Source organism: Panthera onca, chromosome B4 (genome assembly GCF_046562875.1).
Source record: "Panthera onca isolate mPanOnc1 chromosome B4, mPanOnc1 haplotype 2, whole genome shotgun sequence".
Classification (NCBI taxonomy): Eukaryota; Metazoa; Chordata; class Mammalia; order Carnivora; family Felidae; genus Panthera; species Panthera onca.
This window is the reverse complement of record NC_138345.1, coordinates 122,701,192-122,724,612: the sequence shown is the minus strand read 5'-3', so window position 1 is coordinate 122,724,612 and position 23,421 is coordinate 122,701,192. Positions and strand designations below refer to the sequence as shown.

Below are 23,421 nucleotides of genomic sequence, written 5' to 3'. Positions count from 1 at the left end.
TGTCTTTTAAAAGGTTCCATCCATCCTTTTTGTTTGGGGGGAAGGGAGTTAACATTAAAAGTAAAACTAGATTTTCCATTGAACAGATCACTTAACAAAATTACATTTAAGTACAAAGATGAACACAGGCCTTGATTCTTGATTTGGAGACAATATTTTTAGCATAAACCTCAATTTCAGTGAGTGCTAAGTCCCAGAAGTCACAGATGCTTCAGGAAAAGTGGGTATACAGAGTATTCATGGCCTGTACTCGACACTGTCCTATCCAGGAAAAATGAAAAGTTTATTAGTGCTTAATCTGTTGTCTCCAAGCTCACCCTTCCCAAGGTAACTTCAGAAACTGTTGCTGCCCAGCCCCGAGTTAGGTCTGACCGGCCTGGGATGGCCTGGGGAAGCAGGGTGGTGGTGGGGTGGGGGGGGTGTGTGTGTGAGGCAGAATAGCATGAACCACAGATTTGGCTTGGCTTCTTGGTCACAGCAGCCAGGCCTGCACCTGCATTAAGGAATCCAGGCTTCAAACAAATCTATTTGCTTTTTCAATACGCCTTAAAAAGGAGAAAAAGAAAAGCTGGAAAAAAAAACAAAACAATAAAAGCACAAACTATTATTTTATTGTGGCTTTTTGGTTAGGGAGGGGGGGTTTCGGGCGGGGTGAGGGAGTAATTTGCAGCCACTCTCACAAGTCCTTTTGAAGTTCTCCAAATAGGAGAACTAACTGCTGCTAAGTCTTTATTTTTTCTAAAGCCCCATTTACATTATGATTAAATACCTTCCTGGGATAAGCATAAAGAAAGTCGTTAATCTATATAGCTCTCCAAAGAATCAATACATTCTAAACTTTTGTAGGATTTGTTACACTCTATTTTGTTACAGTAGGCCAGCTCCTCTCCGTCTAGGCACATGGCTCTCTGTCCCTCCCCCCCACCCCACCTCCTCCAAGAATGAAAATAAAGTAAAGGTCTTTCACGGTAAACAAAACCAGCTGATTCTTCACAGAGACCCCATGAATAGCTGCAGAAGAAAAAAAAAAACTTACAATAAATGGTGCATTTTTTTCTCTGCTGGGTATAGTATTCAAGGATCAGGGCAGTATTCAAACAGAGGTCCATTTTTTGCTCAGCAAGAGAGTTTAGAAAAGAAGCGTGGGGTCCATTCAGAGCTTTCCCCCCTTCACAATCGCTGGGTTCTATGAAACCTATATTCCATGCCTTGTCGGAGTGTTTCTGGGGACCAATTATTGCTTTGTTGCACGGCTTCTTTGCTGAATCTTTGAGCAGCAAGAAAAAGAGCTCTCGAGTCTACCCTTATTTTGACCATTTCAGTCATTACTCAGTGTAATAATTAATATGACAACTGGACGCTTGAGTTTGTATAGAAACACCTCAGCTACAGGAGCGAGCGTGCAGTGGGTGGTAACGAGCCGCACATCAGCCAGGGAAGCCACACACACAAAAAAAGGAATGAATGGCCAAAGAGAAAGAGAAGGAATAAAGATAAAATAGTTGGCACAACGCAGAGGAACATAAAACAGACTCGAATGGAGGGCGGGAGGGGGAAGGGGGGACAATTAGAAGGGGAGAGGGGGGGACACCCTACCGAGGTTAACTTATTTTGAAACTGTTTTCTGAATAGAGCCCTGGACATGAGTGGCCGGCTTGCAGCCGGGCGCCTTTCCCCCCAATTTACCAACTCTCGCGGAACGCGGCGGGGGTAGCGGTGGGGGAGAGGGGGAAGAGGGCTCCCCAACCTTCGGGTTCTCCCCAGGGTCCTTCTGGGCGGTGCACCCAACATACCACCCAACCCAAGCTCCAGCTCCTTGTTCTTTTGCAAAAATCCTGTTTCCTTCCCACCAACTTCGGTCTTTAGATTTGCTAATTCAGAGGACCGGGCGCAAGTATAGACTCGAGAGGTGAGGGCTGCACCACGTCACTGGGATGGATGCGGGGGGGGGGGGGGCTTTCTGGTAGGCCCCAATAATTCTGCCGCGTTGCCCTGAGGAACAGCTCCCCGCGGGGCTCCTAGCAAGGAGGATCTCACCCTGGTAGCTTAGAGTCGCACTGGGCGCTGCGCCCCAGCGGCGCGCAGTGTCCGCCTCTGCGGGTCCCCGCAAGGGCGCCCCGGGGTTGCGACCTGCTCCGTGACGGCATAATAAATAATTAGAGGGTTTAAGCGCGTTCGCCACAGCTCATGCTAATGAGCCAGATAAGGGCTCGCGCTAACCCGAAGTGACAGTTTGCATACAAGGAGGGAAGAAAAAAAAAAAAAAGCCTTGCTATTTTTTTTCCCAACTTGATCGCTCCTTCTCAAATTCATACGGCCTCCACTCCCATCCCCCCCTTCCTCTCGGTTGCCTCTCCTCCTATCCCTCCCCCCCTCCCCCCCACCTCCCACAACACCCTCTCCACCCTCTTTTGGCCTTTCCTCTGTCTTTCGCCCTGCCCGGCCGCGAGGAGGCGTCACCTAGTCCCTGGGTGCCGGCATCTGACACGCGGGGAAACTTCGTTCCCAGCACGTCCTGGCCAGAATCAGCCCCAAGAGGAAATGGTCCTTGTGCCTGTCTTCACACAGTGTGCACCGCATCAAGGCTCCCGTGCTCCAGGAAAGGCTTTAAAGCTCAGGATGAGGGGCCTCTCAGAGCTCTGGAGGGGGTGGGGGATGAGCGCCCTTGGGTGCTCTCTGCTCTCAACAGGGTGACACGAGCTACGGGCTGGGGCGAAGGACGCAGGCGCCCAGGGTTCCGGAGCTCCTGAAGCTTTCCTGCCGCTCTCCGAAAGCAGGGGCAGTTTGCCGAAGTGACTGAGGTCAGTCGTGTGTCCCCATTGTGTGGCCACGTGTCCTGTGTCCATCATCACCTCCCAAAGTCCGAGCTCAGCCCGACTCCTTGCGGCGCGGCCCGGGAATGCGCTGGCCTATAAATCAGCCAGGCGGCTGTGAGCCGTCTCCACCTCGGTGCAGACCTGGCCCTCTGCCCCAAGGGCCAAGGGCTTTTGCTCACTTGAGGTGAGGAAGGAGGCCACCGCCAGGGTCCCGGAGTCTATTTGGGAAACTGAGCCCCCAGGTGGGCCACTTAACTCTTTCCTTTCCCCCCAACACTTTCCCCTATGCCCAGTATTGCAGGGTCTTTTGGCGGGGGGGAGGAGGAGGGAGAGGAAGAGGGTGATTTCTGACACATGGATATTTATTGACAGGGAACCTTAGAGAAACAGCAACAGAAACGAAATGAGATGAGTTAATATTTGTAACATTCTGAGAACAGTGCTTGGCACAGAGTGAACACTATATGCATTTGCTAAATAAGTGTGAGCATACTGAGTACATAACAGGAGGAATATGCTATTCATCTAAGGTGTTAGAAAATGCCACTTTGATCCCAAAGTGATCAGGGTCGATATGCTCATTGATGCATCAACTAACTATAGAACATAGTTAGAGGTAACGAAGACAAAGCATTGTCTTCACTAAGCTTGTAGTTTAGCAGGCAGAAAAAGAGGTGTGTAAGAAAAGGAGGTCTATTAAAAAGTCAAGGTGGGACAACAATGGCGAGCCCTCTGACTCAAGTTCCATTAGTCTAGACTCTCACCCTCCCTCATCCGCCAGCCTACCCCCATTGGGTAAATACACAATCTAGTTAGGAAGGGGAGATTCTTCTTGGAATCCTAAAAGTCAAACAGCTTCTCTTCCCCAACCAAATGGTCATCCCTAGCTTCTCCCATATGGCAAGTCATGAGCAGACACTGGTGAACTGCAGACACATGCATACCCGTAGTGTTAAGGACAGTGCAAAAGCAAGCCACTTGAATTCAAAGAGATAGACTCCAGGTTCTGGAACTTTCTAGCGCTGTGTCCTCAGGCAAATTGCTCACCTTCTTCCTAGACTGGTTTTCATCTACAAAATGAGGGACTGAGTAAGATACCTCCCCTCTGGCTCTGACTATATAGACAATACAGACATCACCACGTGACCCTTTCGTGGTCATGGCTCGCTTCTTTGAGCAGACAAACATCTTTTCCAGTTTTTTATGGAAAGAACCTTCAGGGGGCAAATGATCTCATCCACAACCTCATGATGTAGACCAGTACCTACTGATACCAGTACCTGCCAGACCAGTACCTGCTGGCTCGTGGGGAAAGGGAAAGACGTGGGTGGGCCATTGCTCATCAGGAATCTGGTGTAAAGGGAAGTAACTCACCTTATCACTAACAGCTTTTCTTAGGAAACAGGATTCTTCTTTATAGGCCTGAGCAGTTTTTGATCAGGGATTTGGGGACCAGGAAAACTCACAGTCCTCCACTGCGGGTTGTGTGAGTCGCTCGCCACCTGCCGGTTGTTTCTAAATCTGCAGGGAGTACTGCGTGAAAAACCTTGGCAATTCGATTCATTCTACTGATTCTACTCTGTACAATTGACTTCCACCATAGAGTTCTGTGCGGCTTGTATCGGGTCCCCACAATACCCACATTAGAAACACACGAGGGGCGCCTGGGTGGCTCAGTAGGTTAAGCGTCCCACTCTTGATTTCCGCTCAGGTCATGATCTCACCGTTTGTGAGTTCGAGCCCTGAAATGGGCTCTGTGCTGACATTGCAGAATCTGCTTGGGATCCTCTCTCTATATATATGTGTTCCTCCCCCACTTGTGCTCTCTCTCTCTCTCTCTCTCTCTTTCTGTCTCTCAAAGTAAATAAATGAACTTTAAAAAAAAAAAGAAACATACGCGGTGATTGTTAACGTTCAGATTCTGAAACTTCATTCCTGACCCATCAAGTTATAATCTGGGGCCAATTGGCCTTTTTAAAAAATGTTTATTTTTATTTTTTTTAGAGAGAGAGAGAGACAGAGAGAACAAGGGAGGGGCAGAGAGAGGGAGACAGAGAATCCAACACGGTCAGCACAGAGTCCAACGTGGGACTCAAACTCAGGAACTGTGAGATCATGACCTCAGCTGAAATCAGGACTCTGGTGCTCAATTGACTGAGCCACCCAGGTGCCCTCCAATTGGCCAATTGGCCTTTTTGACAAGTTATAGAGTGAAATTTTTGTACTCTGAAAATGGAGTACTCTAGAGGTATTCGAGATGATGAGACACAGTCCATTATTCAGAGCTGTGAAGAAGGAATCTCTTCTGGTAAAGAAATTACACTAGTCCCATAGATACACTCTCTTTGGGTAAAGGGGATGCCCTGGTGACTTCTGAAGGGGGTGGAGAGGTTTGGTAAGTTATTACAGAGATAGTCTTTGATGACGGCATGAAGAATGGTCAGAACTATTCAGTCTGAATAAAAGGGCCATGGGAACACCCAGTACCCAGCTTCCTTGACTTTTGAAACTCAAGCAAACTTCACTTCCCCTTTGGCCACTCCTTTTGAGGCTACATCTTGGACTTTGCACCCAGAACAGCTCCACCTTGGAAACCTTAGCTTTCCATTCTCCACTTTGATTCCTTCTCATCCTTATTCCTACTGGATGTCTCTCCAACCTCCTTTCCCAAGTTCTATTTCTTCCCAATCTGGTCTCTCCCCAGCTGAGTCTGGAAGGTGTGATTGATTATTTCATAAACCTGTAGCATAAAATGCTTACCTTCCCATCCTAAAAATCAGCCAACCCACTCCTTGATCTTAATGACCACCCTAAGCTGTCAATCATATTTCTTAGAACAGTAGTCTACACCACAGTTCCATTTATTTAATTCCAACTGATGCTCCGAGGTTTGTCCCCAATATAGATGGGGAGCACCCAATTCACTGAAGGCCAGAATAGAACAAAAAGGGTAAGTAAGGGAGAGTTCCCCCACACCCCCCTCTCTCGTACTCTCCCTGATTGTCTTCAAGCTAGAACATTGGTTTTCTCCTATCTCTAGACTTGGACTTGTACTGGAACTTACACCATTTGTTTTGCTAATTCTCGGGCCCTTGGATGCAGGCTGGAACTACCCCATTCTGTTCTCCTGGGTTTCTAGCTTACTGACTGCAGGTTTGAGGACTTTTCAGCCTTCATAACCACTGACCAATTTCTTATAGTGTCTCTCTTTCTCTCTCTCTCTCTCTCTCTTTCAGTATTTACCTATCATCTGTCTATCTATCTAATCTAATCTATCATCTATTTACTAGTATAGATATAGATAGATATATATATAGATACAGATCTCTCCTACTGGTTCTGTTTCTCTGAAGAATACAGACTAACACACTCACCAGTACTCCACTTTGTTGAATGTAATAGCTACTTCCGGTCCTACATTACTTGGCTGTCCCAATGTCCTTGGCCTTGTTGATTGCTCACCTCTTCTTAATGTTCTCTCCTCCTTTGGCTACCGTGATTCTTATCCCTTGGGTAATTTTTTCTCAGTACTAGTTTTCAGTTTCCCATCTCCAGTTTCCCAAGGACACATGTTATCTGTAGATTTGAGCTTCCACATCTTTTGCTGACGACTCTCAAATTCCTTTTAAACTTTTAAAAATATTTTTAATGTATGTTTATTTTTAAAATTTGTCTTTTTGAGAGAGAGAGAGAGAGCATGAGTGGGGAAGAATGGCAGAGGGAAAGAGAGAGAGAGAGAGAGAGAGAGAGAGAGAGAGAGAATCTTTTTTATTTTTTTAGGTGAATTCTACGAAACATTCATTTATTTTTTTCAGGTCTTTAGATTTTAACTTTTTTAATTTAACTAATCAATTAATCTTTAATTTTATTTTAAAATAAATAAAATTTATTTTTAATAAATAAATATAGTGTAATAATGGTTTCAGGAGTAGAATTTAGTGATTCATCACTTACATATAACACCCCGTGCTCATCCCAACAAGTGCCCTCCTTAATGCCCATCACCCATTTAGCCCATCCTCCACACGTAACACCCCTCCAGCAACCCTCAGTCTGTTCTCTGTATTTAAAAGACTCTTATGGTTTGGGGCACCTGAGTGGCTCAGTTGGTTAAGCTCCTGACTTGGCTCAGGTTATGATCTCACAGTTCCTGGGTTCAATCTCCACATCAGGCTCTGTGCTGATGGCTCAGAACCTGCAGCCTGCTTTGGATTCTGTCTCTCCCTCTCTCTCTGCTCCTCCCCTGCTTGCACTCTGTCTCTCTCTCAAAAATAAATAAACATTTAAAAAATGTTTAAAGAGACTCTTATGGTTTGCCCTCCTCTCTGTTTTTATCTTATTTTTCCTTCCCTTCCCCTATACTCATCTGTTTTGTTTCCTAAATTCCACATATGAGTGAGATCATACGATATTTATCTTTCTCTGACTGACTTATTTCACTTAGCATAATATACTCTAGTTCCATCTATGTTATTGCAAATGGGAAGATTTCATTCTTTTTGACCCCTGAGTAATATTCTGTTGTGTGTGTGTATATCTATATATCAATATATCTATATCTCTATATATCTATATATCTATATCTATATATCTATATATCTATATCTATATAGAGATATATATATATCACATCTTTATCCATTCATCAGTCAATGGACATTTGAGCTCTTTCCATAATTTGCCTATTGTCAATAGCACTACTATAAACATGGGGGTGCATGTGCCCCTTCAAAACAGCACACCTGTATCCTTTGGATAAATACCTAGTAGTGCAGTTGCTGGGTCATAAAGTAGCTCTATTTTTAATTTTTTGAAGAGACTCCATACTGTTTTCCAGAGCGGCTGCACCAGCTTGCATTCCCATCAGCGGTGCAAGAGGGTTCCTCTTTCTCCGCATCCTGACCCACATCTGTTGTCTCCTGAGTTGTTAATTTTAGCCATTCTGACAGGTGTGAGGCAGTAGAGAGAGAATCTTAAGCAGGCTTCACACGTGAAGCCTGACGCAGGGCTCAATCCCATGACCCTGGGATCATGACCTGCGCCGAAATCAAGAGTGTGACGCTCAACCAAGTGAGCCACCCAGGTGCCCTGACTCTCAAATTCTTATTTCTACCCTGGACCTCTCCCTGGGATCTCAAAGTGCGCCACCAACATGGCTACTGGGGTGTTCCCCTTGTGTATTCACTACAACACGTGTAACACTGGGCTCATCATTCCGACTCCCTCAAATCCTTACCTCCTTTTTGTTCCATAATTCAGGGCTTGGCATCATCCGTCCACGCACTCAAAACAAAATCATAGGAGTCGTCCTACATTCTCACTGCTCTCTCACGCCCTCTCCACAATGGCCAAGTCTTAACTATATATAACCTCTTTCATCGTCTGTTTGTATAATTTATATATCGTTATATCGATCAAGGTATATATTTAATTATGTATCTATATGGATTTAAAAATATATATTTATATAAATAAATATTTCCCTCCCGTCTAGTGCTAATATCATTGCCCTATGACGATAGTCTTCCAGTTGGTCAACCTGCTTCGGGTTTTTTCCTGCTTCCAGTATAATCTCCCTCAAACATCGTCACTGCTGCCAGAACAATATAAGTAGATGACACAGTCAAATGCATAAAAGGCATCAGAGTGCAAACAAATGGTACTTTATGTCGCAGCTCAGGCAAAGTAAGTTTTTCAAAGTGTAACGTAACCTATTGCTCCTCTATTCAAACCTTTCAATAGCCTCCCAATTTTCTTAGGACAAGAATCCACTGCCCTGACTGCTCCATAATAGTAGGGGTTCTGCTTGGCCTCCTTTTGCATGCTCAGCATGGTATCTGGAACAAGGCAGGTGCTCAATAAATGCTTGTTGATTGAATGAATGGACTTGGTGGAACTAAAGCTGCTTGAATGTGTGCATCTGTGATACAGAGAGTGGCATGCAAAATGCTCTTAATGAAGAATTTAAAGGATTCAGAGAAACCATCCCCCTCCTTTGGGGTGTCTGTCCCCTCACTTCCACTTGCCCTAGGCTCCCTAGAGTCAGCAGTGATCTTTTATGTGAATAGCTTCCTCCCCTCTAGGAAAGCAATCAGATCTTCTCTCCAAGGAACACACAGAACCTGGTATTTAGCAGGTACTTAGGATTCGGCGTACTTGACATTGATGGGGTCACATAATGAGGGTTGTTAACGTGTCAGAACTCTTCGTGTCTGTTTTCACACACGTGTGAGCAGGGGAAGATAGGGAGGAGCGGGGGCCATGTTATGGTGAATGGTAAGGGCTGGGTTGGGTTGGTTTGGGCAGGGTAGGCTGGGCTATGGGAAGCCTTGAATGACCTACTGATGGTCTAAGTGTGGTGGTCTGAAACATTTTAAAACAGGAGAGTGACACCATCATATCCATGGGGTCAGTCTGGAGCTAAGGAAGAGAGATGCGTGGGGACAGACTTTGATTAGCTCAGTTCCCTTTCCTAACATCTCTTTTAGTGAGCTGTTTTAACATACACACTACCATTCGTTCATTCTTTCAACAGACACTAGAATGTAGGCCCCAGAAGGGCAGGGATTTTGCCTGTTCCGTTTATTAGTGGGTTTTGGTGTCCAGAACAGGGCCTGACACATGACAGGGGCTGAATAAATATTATTTGCAAAAACATTTATTGAATACCTCCTCTATGCCAAGCATGTAGTATGCTCCAGGATGCAAAACTTGAAAAAAGACTCAGTTCCTGTGTTCTGAGAGCTCACGTAATATTCCTTTTTGCAAGAGGGCAAGCAAAAAGGCAGTTTTCAATGTAAGACCAGACCGAAGGAAGGGGCGGTTGACTCTCCTTAGTGAAGTTGGGCCAGGTAATTCAGGGAAGCAGTAAAGGAGGAGGAGCTCCCAAGCTATTTCGAGTCATCAAAGCTTTCATTAAAAGCCTTTCATGAACCTTAGATCAGCTAGTGAAGATTTCATGTCACACTTATGTGAGCTCAGGCTCTTCTTTCTACCTAGGAAATTCTCACCTCACCTTGCTGCTTGGGTACCAGGGTATCCCCTTCCTTTCCTAACCATTCCCATGGACCGTAAACACGGTAGGGCGCTTCTGATGCTCTCCCACACCACTTGGCCTTCACCTAGCCTAACCTGTACTCACCTGCTGCTCCTGCTTGTTTCATGGTCTATTTTCTCACTAGACTTTACGTTGGATCCAGGCAGGGCACTTTTTTTTCCTGTCTTAACCACGTAATTCCTATGCGGGGACAGATCCAGATTAGGGGACTCTGATGCATATAAAACTTTGGGGACTCTATTTAGGAAAAAGATAAAAAAAATTATAAATATTATGTAGAAAAATGAATATACCTTTAGAGCAGAAATATAAACAAATCACACATTACATAAAGCTAGCAAAATGCCACACAGTTCAGACAAATTAACATATTTTTATAAATTAAGTGCCTGATAAACTTCTACAACTTGTTCTATATTTTTGGTGAACACCCTTATCATCTCATCAAAATGTTTACTCTTACCTACAGAGCAAATGAAAAGATAAATCATTTTTTTTCTATAACATATGGTTGATGTTTGTTCTTTAGTTTTGATAGTTTGGAAGCTTAAAGCATATTACTTTACAAACTAAAGTTTACAGAACCGCTGTAGATTTGTGCCATATAAACACAAGAAGTCTGATAAATTTATTTCACAAAATTCTTATTGAAAAAGGAAAAAATGATGTGTTAATAATTTTCATGCTTTACTGTCAAGTATATTCCTAATAAGGAAGGAAATTCTGATTTTTTTAAATTAGGGGAGGGGTTATCCAGGCATATGATATTTTTCTTCAGCTTTATTGAGGTATAATTGACAAATAAATACAGTGTATATTAAAAGTACACAACTTGATGCTTGGATATTTGTAACACCACAATCAAGTTAATTAACATACTCAACATGTCACATAGTTACCACTTTCTTTCTCTTTTGTTCTCCTTTTTTCTGTGTGTGTGTGTGTGTGTGTGTGTGTGAGAGAGAGAGAGAGAGAGAACACTTAAGATCCACCCTCTTAGTAAATTTCGTGTATACAACACAGTATTTCTAACTGTCGTCACGTTGTAGTATGTTAGATCTCCAGAAAGGAAATTGTTTTGACCAGGGTTGGAAGAAAACTGGACACTTAGAACATAGCCTCAAGACTTCTGTTCCCAAACCTTAAGACTCCCTGACTTAAGAGGGTGGACAGTGGGAGTGTTCCTGGAAACCCTTCTTATATCCAGACAACCAGCAATAAATCTCCATGAAAGCGACCACAAAGATAAATAAATGCATCCACCAAATGCAGATAAAATGCACCTTCATCTTAACTTCTCCTTAGGTCGATCTCAAAGATGTCTGGACCACTGGACACAACAAGTGTGATACAGAGGATGTCAGAGTAGAAAGACAGGGCAGTCTTGTCTGACTGTGGTATAAGTATCTTTGGAAAGCTTTACAAAAATAGAAGCCCACTTATGGCCAGATGAAACTATTGCTAGGGTCCCTTCCAGGGCCATGGAGGGGTGTTTGTAGGTGCAGAGCCCCGATGGAGCTTTAGCGACATTAGCTCTGTGACAAATCTGCCTTTGGTGCCTGTGAGTAGGTGGTAAACATAGAGAATGAATGGCTGAAACAAAGTTTTAAAAGCATGGAATTTGGATTCAGATGGCCTGTGTGACTTTGAACAAATCACTTATATATTCAGGGTTGATTTCCTAAATTTTTAAAACAGGAAGAGTACTTCATATCTTACTGATAATGTGTGTGAAAGTACTCTATAAATAATAAAAGCAAAATACACATAGAAAACTTGTTTTTAGAAATACAGCAAGTAAAGGGAGATCTAGCTTCTCCACCTTTAATTTAATATCCCAATGAGTTCCAGTTCCACAGGGATCTTCTCAGTGGCTAGCTAGAGAGTCCAACTCTGATAGATCTCCTTGGTCTGTCAAGAGCAGGGACACAACACCTCCAAGAATGGTACTATCTTGGTCGACTCGGCAGCTCAGGATTCATCTTTGACCTGTTACTCCCCTTCACTCCTCGTATCTAAGCTGACTCCTTTTTTCAATCTTCTGACTCTCAAATCCATCCCATTTTCTTCATCTCCGCCATCCGTCATCGATGCCACTTTAATCTGAGGAACCATGGCCATTTCTCACCTGGACAACTCTATTCATCTCTTAACTGCTCTTGTTGCCCTCCCTCCACTCTCCACACTGAAGCCAGAGTGGTCTTATGACCACTTATGGTCAAATCTCAGAGAAGCACCTTCTAATTATATACCTTGCTGGCTTCCCAACTTTCTCAAGATAAAGGTTTTTAAAAAACCAAAAAAACATGGAGTTCCTCGGTGGTTCAGTTGGTTAAGCATCCGACGTTGGCTCAGGTAACGATCTCATGGTTTGTGAGCTCGAGCCCCACATCAGGCTCTCTGCTCTCAGCACAGAGCCTGCTTCAGATCCTCTGTCCCTCTCTCTTTCTGCCCCTCCCTTGCTCATTCTCTCTCTCTCTCTCTGTCTCAAAATAAATAAATAAACTTAAAACAAAAAACCCTCAACATGGTCTACAAAGCTGTCCCTAGTTCTCCAGTGGCATCTTCAACCATGAATCCTATCGTTTATACCACATGAATTTTGCATACACTGCTTATTTTGTCTGGAGGTGCCAGGCAGTTCCAGGTTCTTCTCTTTCCCTTTTGTCTGGGGATTTTCTACTTCCTAAGTTTAGACTGAGAGCACTTCCTGTGGTGAAGTTCTTACAACAGCATGCACATCTCCTTCATGCCATTCATTGCAGTTGTAAATTTAAATGTATTCCTATGGTTTGATTAATATCCATTCTAAAAGAGTATTCTAAAAAAGAATATAAATTCAGGGAGGCGGTTACATCCTTGAACCTAGAACAGTGTTTGTCTTATAGCACAAGCTTCATAGATATTTTTAGGTTGTATGGATGAATCTCACTTACTTCTAGTTCCCCAAATGTCTTCTCAATCTTAGAGTTCATCCACCTGCCCCCCTGATGAGACAGAGGCAGAAGAATCCAAGCTGCAGAGCACATATTTGTCTTATCAAGAAACCGAGCATTCCATGGTCTGGTGGGTTGAGTGCCTCAGTAGATGTTTCCCAAAGTTATTACTCAATGAGTAGCGACAGCGGCCTCCAAGACTTAGATTTCAAATGGTCAAACCTACTGAGGAGGCTCCACAGGGGCCAGGAGTGTTTCAATGGACAGGGATGTTTATACCACCGTCTTCTTCTGCAGAGGAAGGATTCATGCAGGAGTCAGAGAGAAAGGATAGGAGGTAATTTTCCCAACCCTAACATCACCACCCCAGGTCTTTTGCCCCCTATCCCACAAGACCACAATATCCTCATTCATCCAGTGAGAATACTAAAAATCTATCTCATTGGATTGTAGAAAGCATTAAATAAGATGACCTCTGCAGTATGCCTGGTACTAAATAAATATTTAAGTGCTGAATAAATATTTATCCCTTTCTCTCCCCAGAGAGGATGAGATGGAAAGAATAATGCTGAGGGATGGCTAACTAGAAATCCAGTATGGCTTTGGGCAAATTCTTTAGGTAAGCTACTTTTTCTCTTTGCAACTTTTCTTCCATACAAATATAAATGTGAAAGCATAAAGATAACAAAAAAAACCTCTTTCCTAATCCTACAATCTAAAGAAAACACCTCTTTCCCCTCCTTTTTTGTGGTTGTATGCCTCTTTACATATTTGCACGATGGGAAATACAAGACTTTATATTTTATCAATCACCAATTGAATTGTGAGCATTTTGAGATACACAAATTTTTAATGATTTAAAAAATAATTTTTATGGCTGAATCTGAGAATGAACTGTAATTTAATTATTCCCTTACTGCTGAAGTTTTAATTTCTCCTTAAGCTTTTTTGTCCCAGACATTTTTGTGTATGTTTTTCTACATTTCTGATTAAACTAATATGAATTGGGTGCTTAGTATGCACTAAGCATCATGCTTGGTCTTGGAATTTGAAAAGACTAAGATTTGGTCTCTGGTCTGAGAGCTCTTTATCTAGAAGGAGGAGACATGTGAAAAATAAGACATGAAAAGTGAAAATAAGACATGAAAGTTGATGAGTTTAGTTATAGCGGAAATTTCAAGATGCTGAGTTGACTGGGGGCAGTGACAGAGAAGGCTTTTTGGAAGAGGTCGTACTTGGGTTACGAATTGGAGTACTAATTACCTACTTGGTGTACTAAGCCTTCCTCCTGAGTCCCACCATTGAGGTGCCTTCCCTAGCTTTGACTTTGGATTTTTCTTCAGACTGAATCTTACCCTGATCTTCTTAGATTTGATGGTGTTACTCCACTGACCGGTGACTGAGTTCATTCTGCCCTAAAATGTCTTCAATCGCTGCGTGACATTGCTGTCCTGCCCTCTGAGGTATCTGGCTTCAATCCGGTTCTACTTGTGGTTTTGCTGCCATAGTTATGGTCAGTGGGATGTGGTAAATGTTTATTTAGCAAACCACTGACTCTACCCCTGATTTGTAGTGTTGGCTGATTTCCCTGGTGTAAATATTCCCGCTATGGCAGATTTCACGCTACCAATATGAACACGAAACTGAGAAGGGGTATGCAGTAGCATTTAATATAGTATTTCTACCACACAGATATCATAGGCATAAATAACCTTAAGAGCATGGACAATTAAATTGGTAAAATAATTGTGAAATAATGAATTTTGAGTATTTATTACCTCTGTTTTTAATACACTTCATTCAATTATAAGTTTACGTAATTTAGTTTTTAATCATGGGTATGTTTAGCAACAGGCTCACCAAAAAATCAGCTCTCTGAAATCACTGAAAAATCAGCTCTCACAAGTCTGTATGAGCTGACCTTCGGACACCACTGGTCATAAATACAGGAACTGGTTCTGCTCCCTCTCCAAACTCAGTGCACACTTCTTTCCCCTCCATTCTTTCTACTTCAACCACAACTGGCCTCTGTCTGCCCTTCAAAGAAGTCCCACATGTTCAATATCTCAGAGATTTTGTACAGAAGTTCCCTCCACTGGGAGCCTCTTCCCCCAGATCTTTTTATTTAGAATGAAGCCTTCTCATAATTCAGTTCTCAGCTCCAACAATGCCTTCTTGAATAGGTCTTCCTTGTGCATCCCGCTGAAATCAGCCTCCCCAAAACAATCTCTTTTACAATACCTCTTTTTAAAACTTTATTTCTACTCGGTGCATCTTGCTTTTTTTTTTTTTTTTTTAATACTGCTTGTTCACTGGTCATGTTCCCTAATAGAATCAATGAGAGCTTTGACTGTCGTGCTCGTTACTATGTGGAACGGTTTCTGACACCTAGTACATTCTCAACAGATATTTGTTAAATCAAGTGAACGTATGAATGACAACACTCAGTGACCTTACGCTGATGTTGCCAAGAAGGAAGGCTAATGTAATGACTTCAGAGTCTTCAGACTACACATTCATTCTCACACACACACACACACACACACACACACACACACAATAAACCTCTGATCAAATACACTTGATTTACCAGCTGATTTTATTATAATCTGAAGAAATGTCTAAGTTTTCCTAAGAATTCCAGGAAGAGCCTGCTTTAAATTTTATTTTGGTTAAAACCACAACTTCACATGTTAATTGCATTTAGTTTGTGTGGGCACCGGTCGGCGGTGATCTTCAGATTTCTGGATCGTCTACGTGGGAAAAGCTAGACGAAGAAGAAGTGTGCCACAGAAACGAGGATCTGAAGAAGCTCACAGTTAACTGATTTTGCTGGGTGGGAATTTCCCAAGTTCTTCCAGTGAGACATTGCATTGTTCTCTAAATTCTGATGACAAAAGAGTGGTTCTTGGACACAGAAATCCATCTGAAGTATCATTTCCATGCTTCTCATATTCTTAGAATTAGATTTGGCTGTGAGTGACAAAAATTTCAAAATAAAGGCTTGAACACAACAGAAGTTAATTTTTTTCCTATATCAAATAAGTCAAAAGTCCAAGGCTGCCGGAGTGATGCTCCATGATGTCAAGAACCAGGCTTCTTTTACCCTTATCCTTCTCTCTTCTTATTCTGAAAAGCACAGCCCCAACTCCTACATTTACCTCATAATCCAACACGGTTGTTCCGATTCCAGTCAGCACTTCTGCCTTCCAACCTGCAAGAAGGAAACCATAGAAGGAGAAAGGCATGCCTCCTGCAGATACACCTCTCCGATGTTGCACAGACCTCTATTCCTTGCGTTTCTTTGGTCGGATATGAGACCTGCAGTACGTCTAGCTTCAGGGAAGGCTGGGAGGTGTGGGTTTTTATTTTGGGAAGTCTTGGGGCTGGCTAGCTAAAATTTAGAGCTTTTGTTTCCATGAGAGAGAAGGAAGGAAAATGCTAGCCATCATATGCCACATCTCTGTGCTTTCTCTGTCAAGTAGGTCAAGTGGTTCCTAAACATCAGTGTGACTGTTGGGATATTTGCCACACTTCCATGAAATTGGCCAGCAGGGGATAATGAGCCCAGTGGTTTAAACAGTTTATTGTTCAGAGCACAACAGACAACGTGTGCGTCATATTTACGTGACTCGTCGCCCACGTCCTATGGATGTCAAAGCACAGTGGATCTGGTGAATGCTGAGCACCGACTGGATCTGTGTCACAGATGAGGAACACTGAGCTTAGGAAAGTTACATCTTCTCTGGGGCTGCTGGCAACTTCTACAACCTTCTCTCCAAAGACAGGCGTTTTCTTTACTCTGGGATGTAAGCACATTTTCTTCAGGGAGAGGGGAAAGACTTTATTACCATGGGATATTTTGGGGGATGGATATCTTCTCTATCTTTCACACTGGTCAGGAACCAAATCTGCCCTTTGACCCAGAAGGAGATACCATCTCCTTCTTCCAAGGCTGTTTCTGTCCAAAGATCCTTGAAAAGATGGTCCAAGATGGGTACAAATGCCAGGGAAAGTATGTCTCAACTTTCACCTTCTCTAAATTCTGCATAACTGCATAGACTTCATTAAATATTTAAGGGAAAACCTCAAATTTAAAAACATCCATCAGTCCAGTTAATACTCCAATTATATGTTAAATGTGATTGTTTTGGAATATGAGACTTTCTATACAGGACATGGGGAAGCCCATTTTGCAATCCTTGGCTCAACACTTATTGTAAAGATTCATAAAAGGAGACTAAGACACTAACACAGATGACTGGAAAGAGAGAATTTTATTAAAGAGAGTTCTGTTAGTGTGCTGTGATATTTCTCTTTCCTTTCCAGAAATCCCTCTCCTCCCCACTAAAACCACTAAAACACTCGTGGTTTAGTGTATCTGATTTTGGGGGTGGAGGTTAGGGATGAAGCCTAGGCCAACGTGCCGCCTGATGATTTTAAAAATAAGTGGCAGGGATATAATCCAAGGTATAGATGGTTCACGGAAAAGTAAACGCAAAGACAAACCTTGCTCAAAATAAAAGATATTGTAATGAAAAGTATAATGAGTTTTTTGTTCTCCAGATGGTCAGGGATTTAAACATTTGGTAAGTGCAGGAGCCTCATGACTGGTCTAAAGGCCACATGTCTGGGCATCTAACATTTGTTCTGGTCCCACAAGGATAAATTCTTAAGTGTTCTTAGCTCAAGCAGTTTATGTTGTTAGTGTAAGGAGTTTGAATGTGATACATGGGAAATTGGTTCTGAGTTTTGTGCTATATATAGCCTCTCCATCAGCCTGTGGAATGTATGGCTGAGATTAATGAGTTATGTCTATTTTAGAAAAGACTCTGTCCAGAACTGCTTTAATCTCATGGCCATTAGTTGGGTATAAAGGTGGTGGTGGCGTTGAGCTTCCAGAAGGGGTGATACATCTCTCATTCCCTCCGGTGTTACCATCCACAAGTGTGTGCTCCTTGGTGAGGGTTATGGGCTGGAAACGTAGACTCCTGCTTGTCCCTAGATAATGTTGACGATCTTTTTGCTGTGACTGTTGACTCAGCAGGCTTGTTTGATTTACCCAAGTGATATCTGGTCTTTTTGTGTATCTGAACCGATCTGTTGACCTTTCTTTTTTCTTTAAACAGAAAAGCACTACATATGCTTGTTGACATTTCTTAATACTGAGGTAAGCAACCTCCCATGGGGTGGAAACATTATAAAGAAATAGAAGCTGTCACATTTTTGTTGTCGTGTGTAAATTGGCAGAACACGTGTGTATTGGGAGACAATCCATAACAGTTTGCCTGTGATAGTCCCAATTTATACCCGTTGTCTCACTATATATACCACGAGCGCTTCTTTTCACTCTCAAAAAACTCCAGTTTGGATACTAAATTATATGGGCACCCTCTAGAAGATTATTTGTCAATATCTACTAAAGTGGTACATGCCCATATCCTTCGACGCGGAAATTCTGCTTACAGTATGTTTTCATACAGACATATCCTTCCATGTATATAAAATGTGCACACATGTGCACACATGAAATTATTCATCACAGCATTAGTCGTAATAGCAAAAGATGGGAAACAATAACATTAACAAGTACTGATTAAATTATGACAACCCATACAAAGAAATACAATGGAGCTATTAAAACAGATCGAGGAAGATTTGCATGTAGCAAGCAGGTGATCTCAAGATATATAAAATAAAAGTTTGACGTGGCAAGGTACATAACCGTGGCCGCTATGCTGCCATTTGAAAGGGAGAGGAACACAGGCGCACAAACACGAACACAGATGTGCTTAAAAATCTCTGAAAGAAACTGATAGCACTCGTTGTCTTTGGGGAAGAGAATCGGGTGTCTGAAGGACAGGGAAGTGTGAGAGAATTTTCACTATGTATGTTATAACTTTTTTCTTTTTGATTCATATGAGTATTTAACTCTTCAAAAATAAATAAATGACATAAAAATCATGTCTCACTTAAAAAATGAATAAAGACTTAGAGATAACCAGTTTCTTAAGCAGCGTGGGATGGCACGTTTAAACAACAAACATTTATTTCCCACAGTTGTGGAGGCCACCAAATCGGAGACTGAGTCGCTTGCAGATCCACCCTTTGGTGAGGGGCCCCCATCTGGTTGGCAGATGGCCATCTTCTTGTATCCTCAGGCAGAGAGAGAGGAAGAGCAGAGGGAGAGGAAGCAAGTTGTCTCTACTGGGAAGGGCACTAATCCCATTTATAAGGGCTCTGCCCTCATGACCTAATTACTTCCCAAAGTCCTCAAATACCATCACACTGGAGATTATACTTTCAACAGAGAAATTTGGTGGGGTCAGGGGACAAACATTTCAGTCCATCATGACCAGCAAAGGAATTAAAATAGAAAGGAGAACTTTCAAATCAGCAAAAGAAAACTTGACCTATTCCTCCAGTGGAAGGCTTAAAAAGAGAAAATGAAGCAAATGGAAGTGTGGGAAGTGGAAAATATGAAATAAAATGGCAGAAATATGTACTAGCATAAAAGTTTTTATAACAAAGTAATAGGCTAAACTTACCAGTAAAAAGAAACTATCAGATTGGATTAAAATACAAGTTATACACACACACACACACACACACACACACACACACACACATTTGTATCTGTATAAATGTATGTTCTGCAACTTTTTTCTCTGATTTATATATTAATTTATGAAATAGGGATTTTAAAATATAATAGATATATGTACACACACACACACACACAGACACACACACACACCACATATATACCTTCAAGAAATAAAGAATACCCATTCTTTGCTAGTATACCTGAACATTTACACAAATGGACCATATGTGCCTGGTCACAAAGCTTTGATAAATTGCAAAGAGTAAAATCGTGAAGACTGGCTTTTTAACTATAATGTAATATAGTTAGAAGTTAAAAGAAAAAGAAAGAGAACCAACAATATCCCAAATACCTTGACTTTAAATAATACACTTTTAATAACTCTTGGGTTATTGAGAAAATTACATTCCATGTAATGTAATTCCAAAATTACATTAGAACTAAACAATGATAAAAACACTAACTGTATCAAATTTATGAGACACAGCCAAAATGGTACTAATAGTACTTAAAAAATATTTCATTTTAAATGTTTTCTTTAGGAAACAAAGAACTTTGAAAACAAATAAGCCAAGGGTTCAACTCAAGAAGTTGGGAGCAGTGCAGTAAATAAAGCAAGCTCAAGTAAGGAAATAATAAAGAAAACTGGGGAGAAACAATTCAGTAGAAAACAGCACAAACACTAAAGAAGATCAGTCTTATGAATGCTGAGTCTTCACGGACAAACATCTGGCAAATGGGGAAAGACACAAATAAAATATGGAACTAGAAAGAGAGAATAAAGCAGACAATATAACTTTTAAAAACAAGGAAAGAATGTTATGAACAGGAATATGTCCGTTTTGTTGAGACCTTGATGGACTGAATTAATTTTGGAAAAATATAGAATGAGAAGAAATAGAAAGCATAACTAGGTCAATAATAGTTAAGTAAATTGAAATATAATCTACTACTTTTCCTGGCCCTTCAAATTTTAGATCCATTGTATTTATAAAAAATATTACCAAATTTTCAAGAAACAAATAATTTGCATCTTCTGTAGTTGTTCCCAAAATTATAAAAACAAGGAAATTTTTTTTTTACAACTCCTTGTGTAAGGCTACTGTAATCTTGATTTCAAAATAAAATAATGATGGAACAAGTAGTAAAATGGTTTATCTTAGTATGCAAGGAGAGCTTAACATCCAAAAGTTTTGCCAGTATAATTTTCCATCTTAATAGACTAGAAGGAAGCCATCGCGTAATTTTCTCAGTAGATGCAGAAAAGGCGCTTGCTAAGTTCAACACTTCGTGATGAAAACAAACAAACCTCAGCACATGAGGGACAGAGAGGATTTCATAAATTTAATGATGGTTCCGACACCAAAACCCTATAACACACATAATAGGAATGGAGAAACTTTGGCTGCATTCATAATAAGCTTTGGCTAGCATGTATGTCTGCTATTAATGCTATTATTTAACACAAACATCCCCTGATGAAGCCAAATCAGAACCAAATTCAGAGCCAAATCAAAAAAATTTCAGCTGGAATATGGAAGAATAAATGTGCATAACAGATAAGTACACTTCGGGAAAAATAAGAGAAGAAGGCGGACTTGCCAACTTGATATTAAGATACATTACCAAACCATACTGTGATATTAATAAATGAAGCAGGATAATGACACAAAAGGAGGCATAATAGAATAAACCAATGGAATAAAAATTAAATCTCAGAGACAGACTCAAATATAAATGGCAATTTGGAAAACTGTACATGTGGTACCAAAAGTCAAAGGGGTGTCTCTTATTATGCATCTCTGAGAAGGAGTCATTTCATCTCAGCTGAGAAAGTTCTGACATAAAAAGTCAATGAAGAAAAGTCTTTGTCCATGTTGTTGAAAAACTGACTCATGACATGAAGAGAGGAGAGACAGAAAAACAAAAACAAAAACAACTCTGGGTCAGTACTCTATCCCACCCACAAAGAGATACAGATAGATTAAAGATCCAAATGTGAAAGATAAAACCAGTGATGATGAAAGGAGAGAATATTTTTGTAACTTAGAGATGAGGAAGGACTTCTTAAACAAGACACTAAGAGTACAAACCACAAAAATTTTAAAAGATCGATCTTTATTACATCAGAATTATTATTTTTTTTCTCAAGGAAGAACACCAGTTGACGACTGATGGTGATAGATTAGTGACTGAGAAAGGCATATGGCTGACATCTAGACTATACAAGTTATGCCTGCAAGTCAACATGGAAAGACAGGAGTCCTAGTAGAAAAATAGGCAAAGGATATAATGAACTATTGACAGCATGGGAAATCTAAGTGGCATAAGTGTCTAAAGAGATATTCAAACTCAGTGGTCACAAGAGAAATGCAAAATAAAAACAGCAAAGGCATACTTTTTTCAAACTGACCAGATTGACAAAGAATCAGACATTTAGAAGATGCCAGGTACTGGGGATGCTCAGCAACAGGAACTATTTGGCCCTTTTGGTAGGGTTGTGGGCTAGTACAAGCCTTTCTAGTGGGCAATCTGGCAGTAGTTTGTGCAGTTAAGAATGCATGTTCCTTAGGATCTAGGATCCCACCCCTCTATCCAAGACAAATTCTCACACAGGTCTCTAAGGGGACAAGGAGGAAGGTGTTTCTTGCAGAATTGTTTGGGGTGGAGGAAAGTTAGAGACAGCCGAGGTGTCCATCACTGGGGAATGGAGAAATCAAATATGGTGGAGTAGTCCACACCAGTTAGGAAAGCAAAGAACTAGATGTACATTCACAGCATGGTTAGGTCCTAAGGATATGGTCAAAGAAAAAGTTAGAAACTGTGAAATCTATAGTCCATCTATGTTCTATAGTAATACTATACCACAACATCACTCATATCCACGAAAAGTACATACAAGCACCAATATTTCCATACATTCTAAAAATCCAAGGCTAGGGGTGCCTGGCTGGGTGGCTCAGTTGGTTAAGCGTCAGACTTCGGCTCAGGTCATGATCTTGAAGTTTGTGGGTTCGCCCCCCGAAAGTCAGGCTCTGTGCTGACAGCTCGGAGCCTGGATCCTGCTTCAGATTCTGTGTCTCCCTCTCTTTCTGCTCCTCCCTCACCCACGCTCTGTCTCTTTCAAAAATAAATAAACATTAAAAAATTAAAAAAAATAAAAATCCAAGGCTAAGTATTAAACACAAGGATGATACCTCCGGGGGAAGGGAGTAGAGGTAGGGAATGAAGATGAAAAAGAATGAATAAATTAAACAAGACAGGACCTTGTAGGTTTTGATTATGTGCCATGAATTCATAGATTATGATTAACTCAGCTCTCCGCATATGAGGTTAAATAAAAGAGATTGATAACCTGCAGTGGTTGGGAAATCTTCACCTTCCAAATCGGTGAAGGTCAGCTCTAAGTGTACCATATACACAACTTGCGACATGGTGGACCTTTCTGTGGCCATTCACAATATCTCAATGGTCTGCACACTGCATTCTTGGATGCTCCTTCTAGACCTGCATCGGGGTCCAAAGCAATTTTTTTTAGGACTCAGCATTACCCTTGTTATAAGAGCAACACATTATATTCCACACACATTTAACAAGAAGACAGCTGAAAAATCACCTACAAAATTTATATAACAACCATTGGGAGTTTTTATCTTAGTGCATAGAGAAATGTTCTCTTTTTTGCCAGAATAATATTTCTAAAAGAAGGCATTAGTGTTTTTCTCTGAAGTAACTGAAAATTAAGTGTGCTCTAAAACCCAGGTCTGGGGCATTTTTATGTGGGACTAGCTGTCATTGTTTGCTTTTATTTATGGCATGCCTGTTATATGGCAGTTGCCATCACATCCGTTGCTGTCCTTAGGATGCCAACAACATCAATGGATGAAATGATGCTTGTGACGCAGTCCTGGGGCTGAAGAAAACTCTTCATCTCATGTCTACCGTGCAAAAAAAAATATTGACATTAGATAAAGGATAGATTCTCCTGAGGGTGGAAGTCAGGGT

General features: G+C 41.4%; 1 protein-coding gene across 1 annotated transcript in view; it reads left to right on the top strand.

Annotated features, from left to right (window-relative positions):
• The window catches only part of PAH (phenylalanine hydroxylase), a 102,487-nt gene that overhangs the window by 5,038 nt on the left and 74,028 nt on the right, over positions 1-23,421 (top strand). The window contains exon 2 of the mRNA XM_060656582.3: positions 13,353-13,428. The gene's annotated coding sequence lies outside the window, so the exon portion shown is untranslated. The remainder of the gene's footprint in view (positions 1-13,352; positions 13,429-23,421) is intronic.